The sequence below is a fragment of the Sphaeramia orbicularis genome, chromosome 24, assembly GCF_902148855.1.
Source record: "Sphaeramia orbicularis chromosome 24, fSphaOr1.1, whole genome shotgun sequence".
NCBI classification, from domain to species: Eukaryota; Metazoa; Chordata; class Actinopteri; order Kurtiformes; family Apogonidae; genus Sphaeramia; species Sphaeramia orbicularis.
In genome coordinates, this window is record NC_043979.1 from 2,514,225 (window position 1) to 2,535,204 (window position 20,980).

Below are 20,980 nucleotides of genomic sequence, written 5' to 3' on the forward strand. Positions count from 1 at the left end.
GAGAGGCTGGGATCGGTTCGCTGTTGAAATACGCAGACATTCCTCCCATACTGACTGCGGGGCACCGACATCAGGCACAGGTAAGCACAGGACGCACATTTCCTTTCAGATTCTGCTCCATTTCCATCCGAGGCTGTTTTCTTTGTCTTTTGCGCCAAATGTGCTGTTTTTGGTGAAACGTGACTCACCGGACTGCTGTTTCTGCTTATATCCTTCAACGCCACCGAGGCACACAGAGCGTATTTACTCTCCTGTGTTTTCGGATGGTTTTTTAGAGGATAGGGTAGGTGGACGGAGGGCAGGGGAGGCAGAGTGTGACCTCCTGGGTGTGAAATGTGCACGCGCAGTGGATGGATGGATGCGCTGCGCTCCAATGCGTCTGTTCACTGTGGGCGTTTTCAGCACCTTGGACAGAGACACAGCACAGGCGCGCTTTAATGCGAACATTCGGACTGAAATAAGTCCGATGAAGGGGTGTGTGTGTGTGTGTGTGTGGGGGGGGGGGGGGGGGGTTTTGGTTTTGGAAGGGACAGCCATTTTGGGGAGGGCTGTTTGTCGGTGCTGTGTGTGGTGGACAGGTTCTGCTCAGGTTCTCCCTCAGAGCTGGTTTTAGGCAGCAGGTGGAGGGTTGATGTCGCAGCAAGATTGTGATTCGTGAATTCATGTGTCGCACCCATGTCAGCTGTGGAAGTGGGAAAAAAAAAAAAAAAACCACTGAGGAGGAAAAACAGCATCTGCGGCGGATCTGGGCTGGCAGGGTGGGTTCGGTCAGATTGCAGTGGATGTGATCTGATGGAGAGAGTGTCATGTAATAGTAAACTGCGCCACGGTGAAGTCGGAGGGAGGAGGGAGCCGATATAAACAGGGGGGAGGGGGGTGGGGGAGGACGGGGAGGGGGCATGATCCAGCTCCACGAATGCGTCGCTTTCTTCTTTATTTCTTTTTACGCAGTGTCTTTGCATCACAGGCGCCTGGAATCCACACTTTTACGTGATCAAGACATGGACTGAAGAAAAAGCTCGAAAATATCTTTTAGGGACGAGCAAGGTGGGCGGGTAGAGAGGGGGGGGGGCTTCAGGCTATAAATGGGGGGTGAGAAGAAGAGCGCCGGGGAGGACCGCGGTGAAACCCGCACTATGACACCCAACCCCCCCACCCTCCTCCTCCCACACCCGCAATCCATCCATCCGTCCGTCTCCGTGGCGACGCACATCGCTGTCAATGAGTCCCGCGCACGCTGTCTGTCAATTACGCATGGCGCACAATGGCTGTGCTAATTTGGTAGCAGAGCTCCAGTGCTGACAGGAGCGGAGTGGTGCAGCTATGATGCAGAGAGAAAACGTGAGCTAAACAGTAATGATGGTTCCAGCTGTGGTTTATGGGCTGAAGGGAACACTTCAAAGCCACATTTTCAGCTGCAGAACCAGACTCTCTGATGCAGGGTTCAACTAAACACTAAAGTAAAACCATTTTTGTCCATCTTTTGTCCAGGATTTGTTTTTCTTCAAATCTGTCCTTTAAATGAGGTCGAATTTTGATGCAAACAATCCTGTCAGGGTTTGGGGACATGAACTGAGTCCCTGAGCTGCCTGTCACACATGACAGAGTAGAAGAGTCTGATACAGAAATGAAACCAGAGGGTCTATCTATCTATCTATATCTATCTATCTATCTATCTATATCTATCTATCTATCTATCTATCTATCTATCTATCCGTCTGTCTGTCCATGGTGGTAGTGGCTGACTGATGGTCACTGACAGATGTTGTCTCTTGAGGCTGATTGAATGTTGGAATACTGACTCCAGTTCTGACTCCAGTTCTGACTCCAGTTCTTCTAAACCATGTCCTTTCCTTTTGCTCTGTGGTCATTGTGTGATACCAAACAGTGACCTTCAAACAGTAGATTTCCTTGTGAGGGCAGCTGTAAATGCGTTGCTGTGGCTCCAGAGGACCCACCAGGCTGTGGACGCTGACAGCTGTGTGTTGATGACAGTGGCAGCTCGTCGCCTGCAGTGTGTGCGAACACGGCCAAACCTCCACAGGATGCTCCAGTTGCCATGACCGCTATACCATATCGCCTTATGCGTCTTACATGTTTGGACTGCAGAGAGGGAGAGAGGCACAGAGAAACAGGGAGGGGTGGGGGTGGGGGTGGTTGGGTGGGTGATGGTGGGGGTCAGGCCTACACTGCACACACAGACACACACTGTGAAGGGGCAGCGCTGGATAAATGGTGACTCACAACACCATCACCATCCGCTGATTGTTTCCCAGAAACACCCGGCCATTGTTGGTGTGATGGGGCCGTCTTTACGGCTGCCTCTGAAAAAAGAGCGATGCTGGGGAGCACTCAGTCGACTGGCTGCGCAGTGTGTTTAGGTGCAGGTACAGGTCTGATGGGTCCTCTTTAGGAAGCTGCTCTGTTTTACCCTCATGTAAATGTCACCATAGACTTCCATCATCAAATCCTAATAATGTAAATGTATGAGAACATAGAGCCACGTCATGGTTGAAGAGGATTTATGGAGTGAAAAGTCCTTAACAAGAGCAAAAACTTTCAGTTCATGTCAGTGAGCTTCACAGGTGTGATGGTGCACATTTACAGGACGAAACAGGATCATACATCACATACAGATAAATACACCTGGGAGCAATGGGAAAAATATAGAAAAAAATGAATTAATTAAATTTCTGATAATTAAAAATCCTGACAAAATGAAGACGCAGCTCCCTCCAGATCCAGTAACTATAATGTTGGGTGTGGAACCAACAGGAGTGGAGCTGAGAACCAAACAGAGGAGTGGTGTGAGGTTTGGGTCACGACAGCAGAAACTGGAAGAACAAAACTGATCCGACTCATCAGGCTCATGTTGAAAGACACTGATTATGCAACACTTACATTTGGACAAAATCACATTTCACTCAAAGCTTTTCTTTTCTTTTTTGTTTTGTTTTGTTTTATTTTGTGTGTGTACATGTGGATGCGGGTGTAGTGTCTTGTTCTGACATCACATATATTGGATATGGTCTATGATTTTTATAAGATAAGATAGATAAGATAAGATAAGATTACTTATGATCCCCCAAGGGGGAAATTCAAGTGTGTACAGCAGCACAAGACAGTATGCATCAATATAATAGAAATAAAGAAAGAGATAAATGTATATATGTAATATTCTCATCATAGTTCTAATTTCAATAAAGAGAGTTCTTTAAAAAAAATCCTGATAAAAGCGAATAGAACAACCCATAATTGTTGCTTCCTCTGCATGATGTCCATGTTGAACATTTCCAAAAGCACCATGTCTGTTCTAATAGATGGATTCTGTATTTGTTTTGCCTTTCTGTGGTGCTTTATTTGACTTCAAACAGTGTTTATTCTCATACCAATAATGCACACCAACCCCTGGTATGTGCTGATTTTGGTTATTGCTGTTTATTTCCATTGTACATGTGAAAACTATATTTCATAGATTTACTAAAAAAACTGTTTCTGAATCATGTTTTGACATGTAGAGAAACACACATAACACAGAAGATAAGACTGTTTTTAGGCCATTTCTAAAAGAGACAGATAGAGAAAGAATAATTAAATAAAATAATAAATAACAATAAAAAGACACAAGAAAATGTCAGCTAATGTTTGTTCAGTGAATTGTGAGTAAATGAACCCCAGCTGTAACGAACATAAACAAACATACAGAACAAACACACACTGAACGCCTCGGACATAAATAGTGTCACATGATCTTAGTTAAGAATTCGGTCACAAATCCTCAGCCTTTACTTGAAACAACATGACCACCACTGATCAGATATATTAGAAAATCAGAAAAAGGATGTGATTTTACATAGTTTTTTCCAAATCTGATGATAACTGTGAAACTAGATGATTAGTTTCTGAACATTAGTGTTTGTAGGCCTTAAATGTCCACAGAGAACGAGAGAAGAAAGTAAAAGAAACACCTGCAATGGGAGGAAAGAAGTAGAAGTATGAGCCTGTTCTAGTGATTTATTTTTATTTATTTATTTATTTATTTATTACCAGACTTTGATATTAATTCAAAAAATCCAGGTGAAAAAACCTTTACACATTTACTGGAACAAATGTTGATGTGTTCAATACAAAATGTGATTACACAAACCTGCTGTAAGAACATGTTCTGGTCTCCTATCTGTTTGGATTTGTTTTCTAAATAGGTGTGTGTCTCAGTCAAATGCATAACTGTGTCCTTTTGGTCCATGTTCACTGATGCATGACTCAGTTCCTGCAGGAAAACAGTCACATCCATCATCTCCAAATGGAGCCTTTATCCTGATAATGTCTGTAAAATTACACTATAAAAAAAATCTGTTCTTTAACAGAATTTTCACTGTTTATTTTACAGATTTTCCTGTATTTTTAAGATACAGGAAAATATCAATGAAATGACAAAAACAGACTGTGATTTTACATGTCAAATGCAAAAACACAAAAAACTGTAACTGTGAATAACCATAAAATTTACATTTTTAAAAGATTTTTTTTCCACAGAAAAATACAGTTAAAATACATTTGCAAATGTATCGTAATTTCACAAATATTTATTTTCTATTCATGAGATTAAACTGTTAATTTAAAGTTTAATACTGTAAAAAAAATAATAATAAAATGAGATAAAATTACTGATAATTAACCGTAACAGAAGTATTTGTTCTGTCAGTTGAACCAGACTTGTTTCTTAATTGACAAATATCTTGTGTAATTACAGGAGGTTTCACAACAAAAATGTTGAATAAATGTATTTTTGTGAATGTATAACATGTATAAGCACTGATAAACTGTCCAAATACAGTTTTATCAGTGGATTGGACAACTGAGTCTCACTGAAATTATTTTATATATATTTATAGGGAATTGGATTGTTTTAATACATGAAAATATTTTTTATTAAACATTAAAAAGTCAAAAAAAAAATATGCAAAATCTCATGTAAAGTTAGGGCAAAAAACTGTATTTTTTATAGAAAATTACTGTATTTTTATGAGATGCTTATTTTCTGTTATTTAAAAGTATTTTTTCGGCGCCCCTGCTGCTGGAATTTACTGTTTTTTTTTTTTTTTTACACTTTGTTTTTTTTTTTACAGTGTAAGGAATAAACCATGGATGGAAACAAAAAGGACATGTGACATTTATGAAACCACTAAACTCTATTCTGTTCATATTTGTGTCAGACATGTTGTAGGTGATCAGGTGGATGGTCCATTCACTTCTCCATGGAATGGATCAGTGTTCAACCTTCTCAGTCGTCCTTCTCATTGAACATCTGTTCCTCCTCGTAGATTCCACAGCTGATAGATTTGATGGATAAAGTGTGTTGAATATATTTACACCAATAGAATCCAAAGTGGACCAGAATATTCTTTTAGATTTGAAAAGTCCAACCTGATGATGTGACTGGATTTTCCACCATGATATTCAAATGAGTTCAGGTCAAAGGTCATGTTAGGTCATTCTATAGAGCTGAATACAGATTAAAGGCACTATTTCACTATTATATGTATGAATGATATAGAAGTGGATCCAACTACATCAGAGCTTTGATGGGATTTTGGGGGAAATATTGGTGGTTGAAGGTGATGTCGAATAGAGCTGAGTTCAACATCTGAAGGTTTAGAGAGTTGGACAAGATCAAAATATGGAATCAGAAGATGGATCCAACTGGGAATCACACAGACGACTGTTTCTGAGGAAGTCTAGGACAGTGGGACAGGAAGGGACCAAGGTTATTATCGTTAACGAAAACTAACGAAATGACCAAAACTAGAATTGTAAAAACATTTTCATTAACTGAAATAAATAAAAACTATAATTAAAAGAAAAAAAAAAAAAAAACGCTAACTAACTGAATCTGTTGTGTGTTTACAAAACTAACTAAAACAGATAAAAATTATGGATAAAATTCACTTCGTTTTTTTTGTGTCAATGTCAGATTGATATGAAATCAATTTATTTCCTCAAGCAATTTCTCTGCTGGCACCGTATGATATTTAAGGGTCCGTCACTTGTGTTCACTTGTGGTTTCCAGTCGTCTTCTGGTCCCCACTCTACCTGGAAACATGGAGACTAAAGCAGCAGAGTCCTGTCTGGGATGATTTGAATACGACCACAGAGAAGAAGAGAAAAGATATAAAAAACTAAATTAAACTAAAATAAGCATTTAGAAAAAAACATGAAAACTAATAAAAACTAGCAAACCTGCTCTAAAAACGAATTAAAACGAACTGAATTAGAGAAAAAAAGTCAAAACTAAATAAAACTAAACTAGAATGAAAAGTCTAAAACTATTAGAACCTTGGTGTGGACAGAACGGACACAAGCCTTTGTTGTTGTCATTTGTTGTCATCACAGCAGTTTCACTCCTGACGTCTGTCCTGCTGTAATGAAGGAAACTGGGTTTTTATTGTTTCCTGCTTTGGAAATTTTCCTTTTTGGGATCACTAACCAGCGGGACCTGACTATTACATCCAAATCCTTTTTTTTTTTCCAACATTGTCACGGTGCTCTTTTGGCTGCGTTCACACTGCAGGTTTAATGCCCAATTCAGATTTTGGGTGAAATCTGATTTGTTTGTGTGCTCGCTCATATTCCACATTAAATGCAACTTCTATCAGTTTTGAGTCTGGACTGAATGTGACCCTGAAGTGACCCACATGCACTAAAGAGGTCCTGAAGTGACCCACATGCACTAAAGAGGTCCTGAAGTGGCCCACATGCACTAAAGAGGTCTGAAGTGACCCACATGCACTAAAGAGGTCCTGACAAAATACGAGACACCGCAGACACACGCTGTGTTTACAAAAGGAAATATGGTTTTCCTCTGCTCCTCCTCCTGGGACGAAGAATTGTAACGTTTATCGCATTTTATGATGGTTGTAAAAGTCGGAATGAATGTAATCTGGCCCTTCAGACTGAAGTCGTATTGCAAATGAGAAAAACTAGCTCAATGACGACAGATAGGAAAATTATAGATGTTGTGACCTTGCTGTGACTTGAACTTGTCCTACTGGGACCAAAATTTAATGGGTTGGTCCCAGGGCCTAGGCCTATCTGTGGGGAAGATCTGGGAAAGATGGGGGGAAGAGTTTTACACTAAAGTTGATAAAAACAAACAAACAAAGCAAAGTGATCACATTACCTCCTGGTGGAGGGAATAACATGAATATCAGATACATATCGGATTTAGGACCGCATATGAAAGTGGTCCGGGTCAGATTTAGGACCGCATATGAAAGTGGTCTGGGTCAGATTTAGGACCACATATGAAAGCAGTCCGGGTCAGATTTAGGACCACATATGAAAGTGGTCTGGGTCAGATTTAGGACCACATATGAAAGCAGTCCGGGTCAGATTTAGGACCACATATGAAAGTGGTCTGGGTCAGATTTAGGACCGCATATGGAAGTGGTCTGGGTCAGAGTAGTGCTGTTCTGTCACAGATCAGATCCAGGTCACATTTGCCTTCAGTCTGAACGGAGCCTTGGCCTTCTGCTTTGCTGTTGGTGTCGACAAAGCGCCGTGTCTGTTCAGCACAAGCGACCACGTGGTTTAAGCTTCGAAAGAGATGCATTCAGTGTCAGGTTTTACACTTCCCACATGAAGTAACACTTTTAGAAAAGGACGAGGCGTGGACGGGGCCTTTGAGCAGAGGCAGAACCGCTACAACACACACGACTGGAAACGCGGTTAACGTACTACTGGACTGGGTTAAGTCTGGAGGCGGAGCTGCAGTTCCGGAACGTCGTCAGTGACTCTGCATGTAAACAAAAACACAGAAACAAAATGGCTGCTCCCGAGGCCCATGAGGAGCCGGCCGTTGCATCTTAAACTGACTCCCAGCTTGGGTCTGAAGGCCTCTGCAGCGCTTCGCGCGCGTTGTGGGGGTTCAGTGTTTTGGAGCGCTTAATCCTGTTCAAACCGGTCGTTCACTGACACAGGTCAACAAAACTGTCACAAATCTCTTCTGTTCTCACAACAAAGCCTCTAAATTTAGATTTTTTCATCCTACCTTGTTTGCTCTGACAGCAAGAGAACGTTACCTTCCAAGTGACGCTTCTGAAGTTGGTTTTGGAGCGGCGACACTCAAACCCTCCGTTGTTTTAGCTTTTTTTGAGCCACATTTCTGCGACAGATCCCCTGGTGCTGTCATCGTCCTGGAAGGCGATTAGAAGTGGGGGGGGGGGGGGGGCAGCAAAAATGGGAACGAACTCAAGAAGAAAAAAAACAGACAGAGAGACGGGCTGCCAGGTTGAATCAATGCAACAGCCGCCTGCAGTCCAGCCTGCGAGGACATGATGTGGTAAATGTCAATGTCTAAGAATAGACGGCAGGCCTGACTCATGCAAGCCATATTTTACAAAACACACGTTTGTGTGCAGAAATGAGACGCAGCGCATCAGTTTCATATCGATCCTCAGACTCAGACGTATCACTTTCACCACAGAACTAGACTGGTCGGCAGTGGTGCTGTTTTAGAAACTGTACACCGACTGGAGCTTCCATTTTCAGAATAAGAGCATGCACAGACAGCTTTATTATTGATTTATTGCAGAATTTTTAAACTTTTTTTTTAGACTTTATTTTCCAATTTTCAATAAGCATCTACATCAGCATAGGACATATGAACTATAGTCCAAACTAGTCCAACCCCACCCACCCTAAAAGAGAGCAAGAGGAGGAAAGGGGGCCTCGACTGTCTTTTATCATGAAAAAAGTCAAATAAAATAAGAGTCGGATGTATAATAGTTGTGTTAATAGTCTGACTTTTTTTATGATACCAAGGGTTTCATGGGGATAGAAGGGAAAAAGAGGAGTACAGACGTCTACACTGTAAAAAATAATATGGAATTTAACAGAATTTTCACTGTTTAGTTTACAGATTTTTCCTGTATTTTAAGATACAGGAAAATATCAATGAAATGACAAAAACAGACTGTGATTTTACATGTCCAATGGAAAATAACATGAAGAAACTGTAAACTGTGAATAACCATAAAATTTCCATTTTTTAAAAGAAATTTTTTTTTTACACAGAAAAAATACAGTTAAAATACATTTGCAAATGTATCGTAGTTTCACAAATATTTATTTTCTATTCATGAGATTAAACTGTTAATTTAAAGTTTAATACTGTAAAAAAAAACAAACAGATAAAATTATGACAATTAACGGTAACAGAAGTATTTGTTCTGTCAGTTGAACCAGACTTGTTGTTCATTGACAAATATCTGTGTAATTACAGGAGGTTTCACAACAAAAATGTTGAATAAATGTATTTTTGTGAATGTATAACATGTATAAGCACTGATAAACTGTCCAAATACAGTTTTATCAGTGGATTGGACAACTGAGGTCTCATTGAAAATTATATATATATATATATATATATATTATATATATATATATATTATATATTATATATTATATAGGTAATTTGATTGTTTTAATACATGTAAATATTCTTTATAAACATTAAAAAGTCAAAAAAAAAAGCAAAATCTCATGTAAAGTTAGGGCAAAAAACTGTATTTGAATTCTGGAAAATTACTGTATTTTTATGAGATGGTTATTTTCCGTTATTATCAGTATTTTTTCGGCATCCCTGCTGCCAGAATATTACTGTTTTTTTACTTTTTTTTTTTTTTTTTAACGGTTTACTGGAAGGAGATGCCTTCACTGAAACTTACAGAAGTGAAATCCTTAGCCTTTTCATCTCTTCTGTACCTAAGCTTTGCAGACACAGTGCATGGGTTTCATATCGATCCTCAGACGTGTCACTGTCACCGCTGAACTAGACTGGTCCTCAGTGGTGCTGTTGTAGAAACCATCTTTACACCAACCTACCTCCATTTTCAGAATAAAAGCATGTATAGTCATCTTATCCTGCGTCAGTGAAGCATAAAGTGGTCATTTCGTCTGCTTGGGTCAACATGAATACGCCCTCCGCTCTGTCGATTACAGGCTTTGTGTGTTCAGGTGCTCGGACAATGAGCCTGAGGACCAATCAGCTGTCTGCAAACACCGCCGGACTGTGGTTCAAGGGTCAGTTCAGTGGTTTGTTCTGGTTTGTTTTTTTTATTCCTGTTGGTGTGGTGTTGCTGTGGGATGCCCGTTCGGGGGGGTGGGGGGTAGGTGGGTGGGTTAAATTTATGATGCTGCAGTGCAGTTGGCTGAGGGTTAGCGGCTGCAGGTTCACCTCTGCAGTGTTTTTGCAGCAGTGAAGTCTTCAGAGGGTCATGGATTCCCAGTTTGGTGGAACACAGGCGGGTCTGCTTTGAACAGGATGCGGTCTGAGTGCTGCAGTACAGGATGCATGGGCTCCACAGCCGGCTGATCCGGTCTGTGATGCATCTGCTGTGGACTGTTTGCTCTGCAGACACTGACACTGCCGTTTTTCCTCCTGTTTAGGTTTTACACTTAGTTTCATCATGTTTTTGGAATAGAGCTGGGCAGTAAAACAATAAGGATCATTTTTGCAATATATATATTTTTATCTAGTCTTTTCTCTTTTGGGATTTGTTTCCATAAGCCCCTGTTCTGGGAATATTCCACCTTTATTCTGAACCGTCGTCTGTGTAAATGAAAAATGGTGGATCGTGTGATGCTGTCTCTTTTTTTTTTTTTAATTAGTGATAGTTAACAAGACATTGTGGATTGAAAAACAACAACACATAAACAAAAGGAAAATCAAACAAATAAAACAAACCAAAAACAACACAACAACGACGTCATCATATTACAGTGAAAATTATAATAAATGTAAAGAGCAACTAAACAATAAAGACTGATTAGGGGTGATAAGGAAAAGGGGAGGGGGTGTGAATGAAAGAGAAAGAGAGAGGGGGTAGATAAATTGTAATAACACAAAAATATAATATAATAATCATCATCATCATCATCAGTTTATATTTTGAACAAAATTTTCTAATAAAGATTTGTGATTTGAAATATCACAAGTTAAATGTATGTTGTTTATTTACAGAGTTTTTAAATATAAACAGACACCTTTGGCACAGGAACAAATTAGCCTCTTTTTTCAGGGAGTACTCCACTGTAAAAAGTTGGAGAACCACTGCCCTATGGGAACTTCAATACACCAAGATATTAAAAATATCCTTATTATCCCGCCCCTAATTTATCCCTAAGATTTTTGGCTAATTTATCCCAAAAACAGTAGATTGTGATATTTTATTCAATAAAGTATTTTTCATGTATAATTTGGACTGTTGTAATAACAGTTTTTGTAAAAGGCAAAATTAAAAATAAAAAAATAATAATCCCAGTAGTCTAATTTGCTAGTATTATTGTAGCGGCGGAGGCAGCAACAATACAACAAGTTAAATAATTTAATATTTGTAATAATGTATTTGTATCAATTACTATCAGTTTGATTTTATGATTTTTTAAAAATTAATATGGCTATGGGGGGGTGCTGATGTTGTCTCTTTTTAATGTTTTTAATGTTGAATTTTATATTTGACCCTGTTTTGCTGATTCATTTAGACTGACATACACGATGTAGTTTTATTCCATTCCTTCATTTGTGCATTGATCGGACTCCATCATGTTCTGTTATTTCTGCCCTCTCCACTATGATCCATCCACAGTTCTTCATGTTTTGGTGTTTGCTGTACTTCTTTTATTGTGTTGTTTTCTCTGTTTTTATTCTGCTGTTGTGCACTTTTGCTTCATCTGTCAAAGCACTGTGGAAAGTCAGTGTTTAAAGGTGCTACATAAATAAAGTTATTATTATTATTATTATTATTATTATTATGATGATGTAATTCTCTGGAGTTAACAGAGCCCTGCTAAAGGTGGACTCAGGGTTCAGGGAACACTATGTAACAGGAACACCTCTGGTTTCAACCAAGGTGGGACGTTTTGATGACGTATTACGTGTGCGACCTCCGCACCAGAGGGATTTAAAAATGACCACGAGCCGTGTACAGTAAACAAACATATCAGTAGGGCTGTGTATCGGCAAGAATCTGGCGATATGATACAAATCACAATACTAGAATCACAATACGATATATCATGATATATCATGATACTGTTACAAAGGCAATTTTTTTTTTTTTTTTTAATGATTATTTCCTGGAAGAATTGAACTACACCAGAAATCTGCACAAATACTAAACACATTTTATTTGATCACAACAGGATCTAATTCTGTATCACAGTCTTTTCCTGTGTTAAATTCTGTTTTACAGACATTCCAGTTTCAGATCCTGTTCAAATGTCAGATTCTATTAGTTCAGAACCAACACCAAACATTATTTGAGTTCAATTCCCAACAAGGAACTCCCATCTGCCTCTCAGACAGAAAAAAATGCTTTTAGGAGGCTTCAAATAACCATTATTTAATAAAACAGTGTTACATCATAATAATAAGATAGAAACAATAAAGAAAACCAAGAAAACAGAAATGAAACCTCCACCATATTTGCATTTGGATAGACACCTAAAAATATCGACACAGTACTTTTTAATATCGATACAGTATTGTGAAATGAAATCTCGCAATATATTGCAGAACCCATATTTTCTAACAGCCCTACATACCAACGCCACCAGACAGATGTGGAAACTGAGGAGACGCCGAGAAGACGCTCAGACGCTCGGTTTGAGTTTGAATTCACTTCACATCTGCGCTGATCAAACAAACATGGCTGCGCTCTGTCCGTCCTCCTTTGTTGTTTTTAGAGCTAACACCGCTACACTCGGGGTATTTCCGACGCGGAAGTTCTACGTCCCACTATCTGCAGCGTGTGCGTCTCCGCCCCTTTAATTCCGTAACACAGTTCCGCTGTGTGAAAGTCCAGCCTGTCTCACCTCTGTTCCTCCTTCGGTGGAAACCAGACAATGGAGAAAAAAGGTAGATCAACATCTGACCGTTTTTCCAGGATCTCTGTGTAAAAGTAGCTAATCCACTGAAAAATGTTCAATGTTTTGCTAAATGTTATGATAGTTGGATGATGTTTTCCTCGCAGATGTTCTGTTGGGCTGTTTTGGCTGCATTTTATCCATGATGATGAAGGTTTCGTGTCTGATTTTTTAGAATTATTGTTGAAAAGATGTTGTCCATTTGTGTTGTGGTGTCTCTTTATTTAGGCGGGACAGTGCACTTTAATGACCATTTATACATTCCATTTCAGTATAAACATGTAAATATGCTGAAGTTAGCGCCGATGCTAATTTTCATCCGCAGTCCCCACATAATAAATAACAGAGATCCGTGTGATACAAACAAAACAATACAGTGTAATAAGTGCAGTACAGAGTAAGACAGTGTAATACACTGCAAAACAGAACAGTTCAATACACTACAATGTAGTACATGTGGAGAACTAAAAGAAACATTTACTATTTAAAGGACAGTACACTACTATACCTGACATTACAGTAAAAATGACATTTATGCCTATGTGTCAGAGATTTTTGGTCTCTTGTTTGGGAATCAAAAACTGGAGTTGTGTTTTACTAGAGGAATATCTGTTTATATTTGTGTTATTAAGAGACCCAGTGTTTAGTCTCAGACTGAAAAAGTGAATGAAACTTTGATTTTATGAGTTGAACTTAAATATTATCAGAGGTGTGAGAAAATATCGGTGTCGCAACGTATTGCGATATTCACTCACGATACTGCACGGATATTAAAAAGTACTGTATCGATATTTTTAGGCATTTATTCAAATGCAGACATGGCGGAGGTTCATTTTTGTTTGTTTTTCCAGCTCTTTTATTTCTATATTCACATGGGTTTTTTGCTCTGTTGTTTTTTTACTACAAATGTACTATTGTGATACTGCAGTCGTAAATGTAATTTTTTAAACTGATAACGCTGTTTGTTAAATAATGGATAATTCAAGCATCCTAAAAGCACTTTTTACTGTCTGAAAGAGGCAGATGTTTGGGTTTTTTATTGAGAATGCACAAAAATAATGTTGTGACGTTGGATGATGTCAGGGACTGAACACTATGGATTCTTTTCACAATAGAATACGAACACTTAAGCATGATCTGAAACTGTAATGCAGTGGTTCCACCCTTTTTTGGCTCATGACTCCACTTTACATCACAAATTTCTGGTGACCCCAGACATTCAAACAGAGACTTTTTTCTCTTGAGATGTCTTAGCGGGACCAGGCTGCGATTTATTTGAACTTGATTTTTATTAGGAAAAATGTGTGGTGTTTTAATTATCATGAAATAGTATATAATATGAATCATTAAAAAATATTTTTTATTAGTAATTTATTTACTTGTTGTTGTTTTTTTTATCAATTACTAGAAATTTCAGACGACCCCATAATGAATTCCAGGCGACCCTACATGGGGTCCTGACGCCAAGGTTGAAAAACACACTGTAATATGTGTATAACATTATTTATTTATTCATTTATTTATTTGTGGGGTTTTTTGTACTGGTAAAGCCACGTGTTAAAACTTTATTTATTTAAATGCTGCACTATAAGTTTTTCCAGAAATTAATCTTTAAAAAAAAAGAAACAAACAAAAAATGTGACCTTGTTAACAGTATCGTGATATATTGCGATATATCGTATCATGATCCTAGTATTATGATGTGTATTGTTTGGCCAGATTCATGCCGATACACAGCCCTAAATATTACTGATGCAGCTTTGTGTACTTTGTGACACAAATATAAAAAAAATCAAACCAAATCAGTCACCGTGCGCCGTCCAGTTTCTTCAGTCAAGCCCAAAAATCAGCCAAGAATCAGAAATGATCTGATCCATTTTAATAGTTACCAACTCACTTGAACATTCTGGTCTGAATCACCCACATCTGCTTTGTTTTATCGGTTCAAACTGAGCTTTAATGCACAAACACAGAAAGCTCTTCAGTCTGTACATTCTGGATAGGACTCCAGTATTGGTGCAAAACTCAGATTGCAGTTATTACATTTTGCAGTATTACAGGTTGCGATTGCTCTTGTGATTCGTGTCTAATTGCTTGGTTTTTGAGGAAAATGCAGATTAGCAACAAATTAGCACGTTCAGTTCTAACATACAAACTTAAACTAGAAGAAAAAATACAAAAACGAATACATACGTTGAGTAGTGACTTTATTCATGAGGTTTTACATTGTACTTCTCTCTGCTCAGTGTCACTAAATCTAAAATATCACCAAAAAACAGGGTTATGTTTATTTATGTATTTTTGTGTAATGTCTGTAATTAGATGATCCTTAATCTTCACATATTTGGACTTTTATATTAGAGTCTTATGTGATTATACGTTACACAGGCTGATATTGAAATCATGCAGTCCTACCTCTGAGTTAAATTAAAATGAAAACTAAAATGAGCAGTGGAGAAAAAATGGCATTAACTGAAATAAAAATAAAAATGATAGGATAATTCCATTTAAAAAAAAAAAAAACAACTACAATGAACAACCACATAAACATGAAATACAACTGCAGGTCATATCTGTGTAATTTTATTTTCTATTAATGATTCACAAACAAGAATAACTTTGCACATTATAAGACATTTAATAAACATTGCATTTGATATCATGCATTTTTTTTATCTATAGGATCAAATAAGACCAGGCTTTTTCTAAAACTAAACACTGACGTTAAATTAAACTAAAACGCTCAAACTAGTCTGTTGTTATATACATACATATACATATATATATATATATATATATATATATATATATATATATATATATATATATATATATATTCTATATATTTATATACACACACACACAATATTTATTATTTATTTATTTATTTATTTTTATATTTATATATATATATATATATATATATATATATATATATATATATATATATATATATATATATATATATATATATAATTCTGCACAAAAGGCACGGTTGAGTCCAGCTATACCTGAATATTTTCTCATCGTTTCATAAAAACAGCAAAAACAAAGATTAAAAGCAAATTAAACTCAGATTAATTAAACAAATGAATTAAATGTGCCTGCTGTTCATCTTTTACCCTCACTAGTGTTCTAAGAAAAGTTCAAGCAGTAGATCTCCATTACAGTTTTTTAATTTTAATTTTCCGTTTGTGCAGTGGCTCAGAAGAGGCCGTTAGTGCTGCTAATTGGATATTTTTTTATGGTCAGAGGTGTTCCTCATCCTCTGGGTCCACCTAACGGCTTTGTTTTTATGACGTCTCAGATATTGTACAGACTGTTACATGAAACTGACGACTGTGAAGGAACACTGTAAAAAAAAAAAAAAAAAAAACGTTAAAAAAAAAAAAAGGAAAAGGTATTATTCCAGCAGCAGGGGTGCCGAAAAAATCCTGGAAAAAAACGGAAAATAACCATCTCATAAAAAAATGGTAATTTTCCAAAATTAAAATACAGTTTTTTGCCCTAACTTACATGAGATTTTGGCAGATTTTTTTTACTTTTTAATGTTTAATAAAGAATATTTACATGTATTAAAACAATCAAATTACCTATAAATATATATATAAATAATTTTCAGTGAGACTCAGTTGTCCAATCCACTGATAAAAACTGTATTTGGACAGTTTATCAGTGCTTATACATGTTATACATTCACAAAAATACATTTATTCAACATTTTTGTTGTGAAACCTCCTGTAATTACACAAGATATTTGTCAAATAACAAGTCTGGTTCAACTGACAGAACTAATATTTCTGTTACTGTTAATTGTCAGTAATTTTATCTCGTTTTTGTTTTTTGTTTTTTTAATCGTATTAAACTTTAAATTAACAGTTTAATCTCATAAATAGAAAATAAATATTTGTGAAATTACGATACATTTGCAAATGTATTTTAACTGTATTTTTCTGTGAAAAAAGAAAAAATGTCTTTTAAAAAATGCAAATTTTTGGGTTATTCAGTTACAGTTTTTTCGTGTTATTTTCCATTTGACATGTAAAATCACAGTCTGTTTTCGTCATTTCATTAATATTTTCCTGTATCTGAAAAATACAGGAAAAATCTGTAAAATAAACATTGAAAATTCTGTTAAATTACAGATTTTTTTTTACAGTGAAGTGTGAGACTGAAACCTCCACATCCAAATAAATATGAAAAGTGTAAGAAGACGAAAATCTGCGACCGGTGTAATCAAAGACAGGATTATGCAGAAGAACATAGCTGCTGCTGCTTTGACATTCCCTGCTGGGATTCCATCAAACCTGATCTAAGAAAACACATCGCTGCCTTTCCATCTCCACACACTGAGATTTACGGACATCGTAAAACAAGGGAGCTTGAGCGTCTAATTCCAAACATGTTGCCGAGTGTTGCCTGTGCAGAGCTGATTGCTTGGGTGATTGTTGCTGGGGTGTTCATCTGCCCCCCCAGCTCACAGACCCCCCACCACCACCACCATAAACCCCCCCTCCCAGCCCTACCTGTCGTGTTTTACGTGTCACACAGCGTATCTTTACAGCCTTCTGGCAGCGTGCACGTCATCTGTAATAGCTGTGTGGTAATAAATGCACCCCTGGGTGACTCTGTGGGGGGGGGGGGGGGGGGGGGTGATGCAGGCCAGGACGTGTTTCCACTCAGGAGGCTGTGAGGGCGTTGGCACAACCCACTGGTGTATGTATGCATGTATACTGAATTAGTCCTTAGGTGCAGGTCCACGTACATACATAGCATGTGATGACAGAATAATAATATACATTTGACTGTCTTCAGTCCCAGAGGATAAATCCACTCCTGTAGCTGTGGAAACATTTCACTATGGTAGTCATTCTCATATAGGGGTACGCATACCCCCAGGGGTATTTGGAAGAAGCCCAGGGGGTACTTGACGTTAAAAAATAAACAAACAAACAAACAAAAAAAAAAGCATTAAATCATATCCTGAATACAAAATAAAGAATGAGAATTAATGCAGAAATATAAACACAATAAACACATTCATATAATAAAATTAACACTTCTCATTTTATTACGTTTCAATATTTTTATTTTTTATATTTTTATTGTGAATCATCGTGTTTAAGCTTTGGTAACATTTTAAGTACATTTCGGCTAAAATTTCCTTAGGGGGTCAAATGCCATTTTTGTCTAAACAAAAACAGTTGTCCTAAAGTCATAGAAGTGTGTGTAAATAATGCTAATCCATTTGTGCACAGACTACTGATATTCTCTGACAGTGGAAGCTCTATTTTCATAAATATTGGATTTGGAATAGCACGTGGATGTGAAAACTTTTGCTGGTGGACGGACGTGACATTACCCATGATGCTCTGGTCAGTACCAGTACTTTATTAGGAATAAACTTATAGACTTACTATTGATAATTCTGCTCTTCTTCATAAATGTTAATATTGTGGATCTAAAACAATAGCAGCTTAACAACAGAGACGTTAGAGTGGAGCTTTTTCTACCCCCAAAAATGCTGTTAGTGTCTAAACCAGGGGTGTTGAACTCATTTTCTTCTGGGGTCCACATTCAGCCCAATTGAATCTGCAGTGGGCCGGACCAGTCCAATAATAACATGATAACCAATAAATAATGACAACTCCAAAATGTTTTAGTGCAAAAAAATAACATTCAATCATGCCAATATTTACATTTACAAACTATCCAAACAAAAAGGATGTGAATAACCTGAAAAATGAAATTTGTAAGAAATGTAAGTACAATTTTATCAATATTATACCTTGACTTATCATTCATACATGTGCATTACAGATCAGATCTACAAAGACACAAAACATTTAGTCACAGGCAGAATATTGTTAAAACTGCACTTAATTTTCTTTAGACATTTCAGGTTGTTCATATTTCTTCAGGTTATTCACGTTATTGTTAAAGGATAGTTTCTTAATGTAAATATTTGCATAATTTAATGTTTTTTGCACTAAATCTAAGAAAAAAAATGGTGTTGTCATTATTTATAGGTTATTATGATATTATTTTTGAGTTTGATGCCCTAACTTGCACTTTGCAAATTCATCTTGTGGGCCGGACTGGAACCTTTGGCGGGCCAGTTTTGGTCCCCGGGCCGCATGTTTGACACCTGTGGTCTAAACCAAATGCACATCTGATCAAATCTTTTGTCGTTTTCACCTGAGTGCGCTGTCATGTAAGGTGTCACATGGTCCTAAAAGCTCCGTTCACTCAGTCTGACATACGCTGTGCCTCTGTTTCTCGGTTTATCCTTTGTATTCTCACCCTCTGTATTTGCAGAGGACGTCCCATGAGCAGAGGTCCTCCTGCGTCTGTGTCGGACTCAAACAGGTCTTAGCCTCGTCCCTCCTGTCCTGTGGCCCAGCTCAGACAGTCCTGTTGACAGGTTCCTGGGGTTTCCACTGTTGTCTCTTTTTGCTCCACTTGTCGCTTGTTTCCAAGGAGCAGGGAGCTGGCTGATAAGAAGAACCAATAGGAAGAGGGATGTGGGGGAGGGGGAGGGGGAGGGGGAGGGGGAGGGGGAGGGGGAGGGGGAGGGGGGAGGGGGGAGGGGGAGGGGGAGGGGGAGGGGGTTGTTTCTGCCTTAAATCACCAGGCCTGCCCTTGTCTTCACCCTCCTCTATCTCCTCTCTATTAGTAAATGTAGCTCCTGACATCACCTCCAAGCAGCCATAAACAGGAAGATGACGTTTTTACTCAAGTACAACCTGAGAATGGATTCACTCACTGGTGTCAAACATGCGGCCCGGGGGCCAAATCTGGCCCACCAAAGGGTCCAATCCAGCCCATGGGAGGAATTTGTGAAATGCAAAAATTACACTGAAGATATAAACAATCAGTGGTGTCAAAATCCTTTTAATTCAGGTTCCACATACAGACCCATACAGTCCAATTACAGTTACAGTTACACAGTTGGATTTCAAGTGGGTCAGAACCAGTAAAATATGATCATAATAGCCTATAAATAATGACAACCCCAAATTTTCTCTTTTTTGGTTTAAAAAAGTAAAATTACATGAAAATGTTTACATTACCAAAATATACTTTCACAAAAATGTGAATAATCTGAGCAATATGAACAAACAGAAATGTCTGAAGAAAAGTAAATGCAATTTCACCAATATTCTGCCTGTTACTAAATGTTTTGTGTGACTGAAATGCACATGTGTAAATGATAAACTGTTAAACTGAGGCAGAATATTGTTAACATTGCACTTGTTTTTCTTCAGACAATTCAAGTTGTTCATGTTATTCAGATTTTTAAGGAAACTTTTAGATGTAACCTGATCAGAATATAATTTTACTTTTTTTCACTGTTATTATTTTCCTGGTCCGGCCCACTGCAGATCAAACTGGGCTGAATGTGGAGCTGAACTAACAGGAGTTTGACAGCCCTGGATTCACTGGACAGCTTTCCCACATTCACATGTACACAGGTCATCATGTGGAAGGACTTTATGAGAACAGGTAGAATATCTAACACTTCCCATCATAAGTCACTTTTCCATTGGACATCTGCACAAAACTGTACCAATATTTACTAAATGTTGAAAAAACAGAAGTGCGTAATGTTGGTTTTTCCAGTAAACCACAAATACAATGATTTGTTTATTTATTATCGCGAGGTGACATGTCAAACCTCAGTCATATCCTCAGTGTCATGAATCTGTTCGTCTGTCACTACTCAGCTGGATCTCTTGCATTACGGTGAACACTTTCTTAGTTCCATCCACCACAAACAAACCATGTGTTTACAAACCGAGCCAGGAGAGAACTCAGGCATCTGAGGAATTTTGTTGCAACGTGCATTGTGGGAAGCGAAGGCTTGCGCAGCCACCTGACAGCAGCAGCTGGAACGACACGACGGACAACAGACGGAAACGGCAGGAGGAATATGCATAGAGGGAAGGGGGCTCCTGCCGTTTCCGCGTTTCCGTGTCGTGTTTCATCAATATAATACCATATGGTTGCACTGCTGCTGCTGCTGCTGCTGCTGCTGCTGTCAGGCGGGCTG

The 20,980-nt window shown here is 37.9% G+C and overlaps 1 protein-coding gene across 2 annotated transcripts in view; it reads left to right on the top strand.

Moving 5' to 3' along the window:
- The first annotated feature begins 10 nt into the window (after positions 1–10).
- snap25a (synaptosome associated protein 25a) overlaps positions 11–20,980 on the top strand; it is a 103,152-nt gene continuing 82,182 nt past the window's right edge. For both annotated transcript variants that reach the window (XM_030128069.1, XM_030128068.1), the window contains exon 1: positions 11–80. The gene's annotated coding sequence lies outside the window, so the exon portion shown is untranslated. The remainder of the gene's footprint in view (positions 81–20,980) is intronic.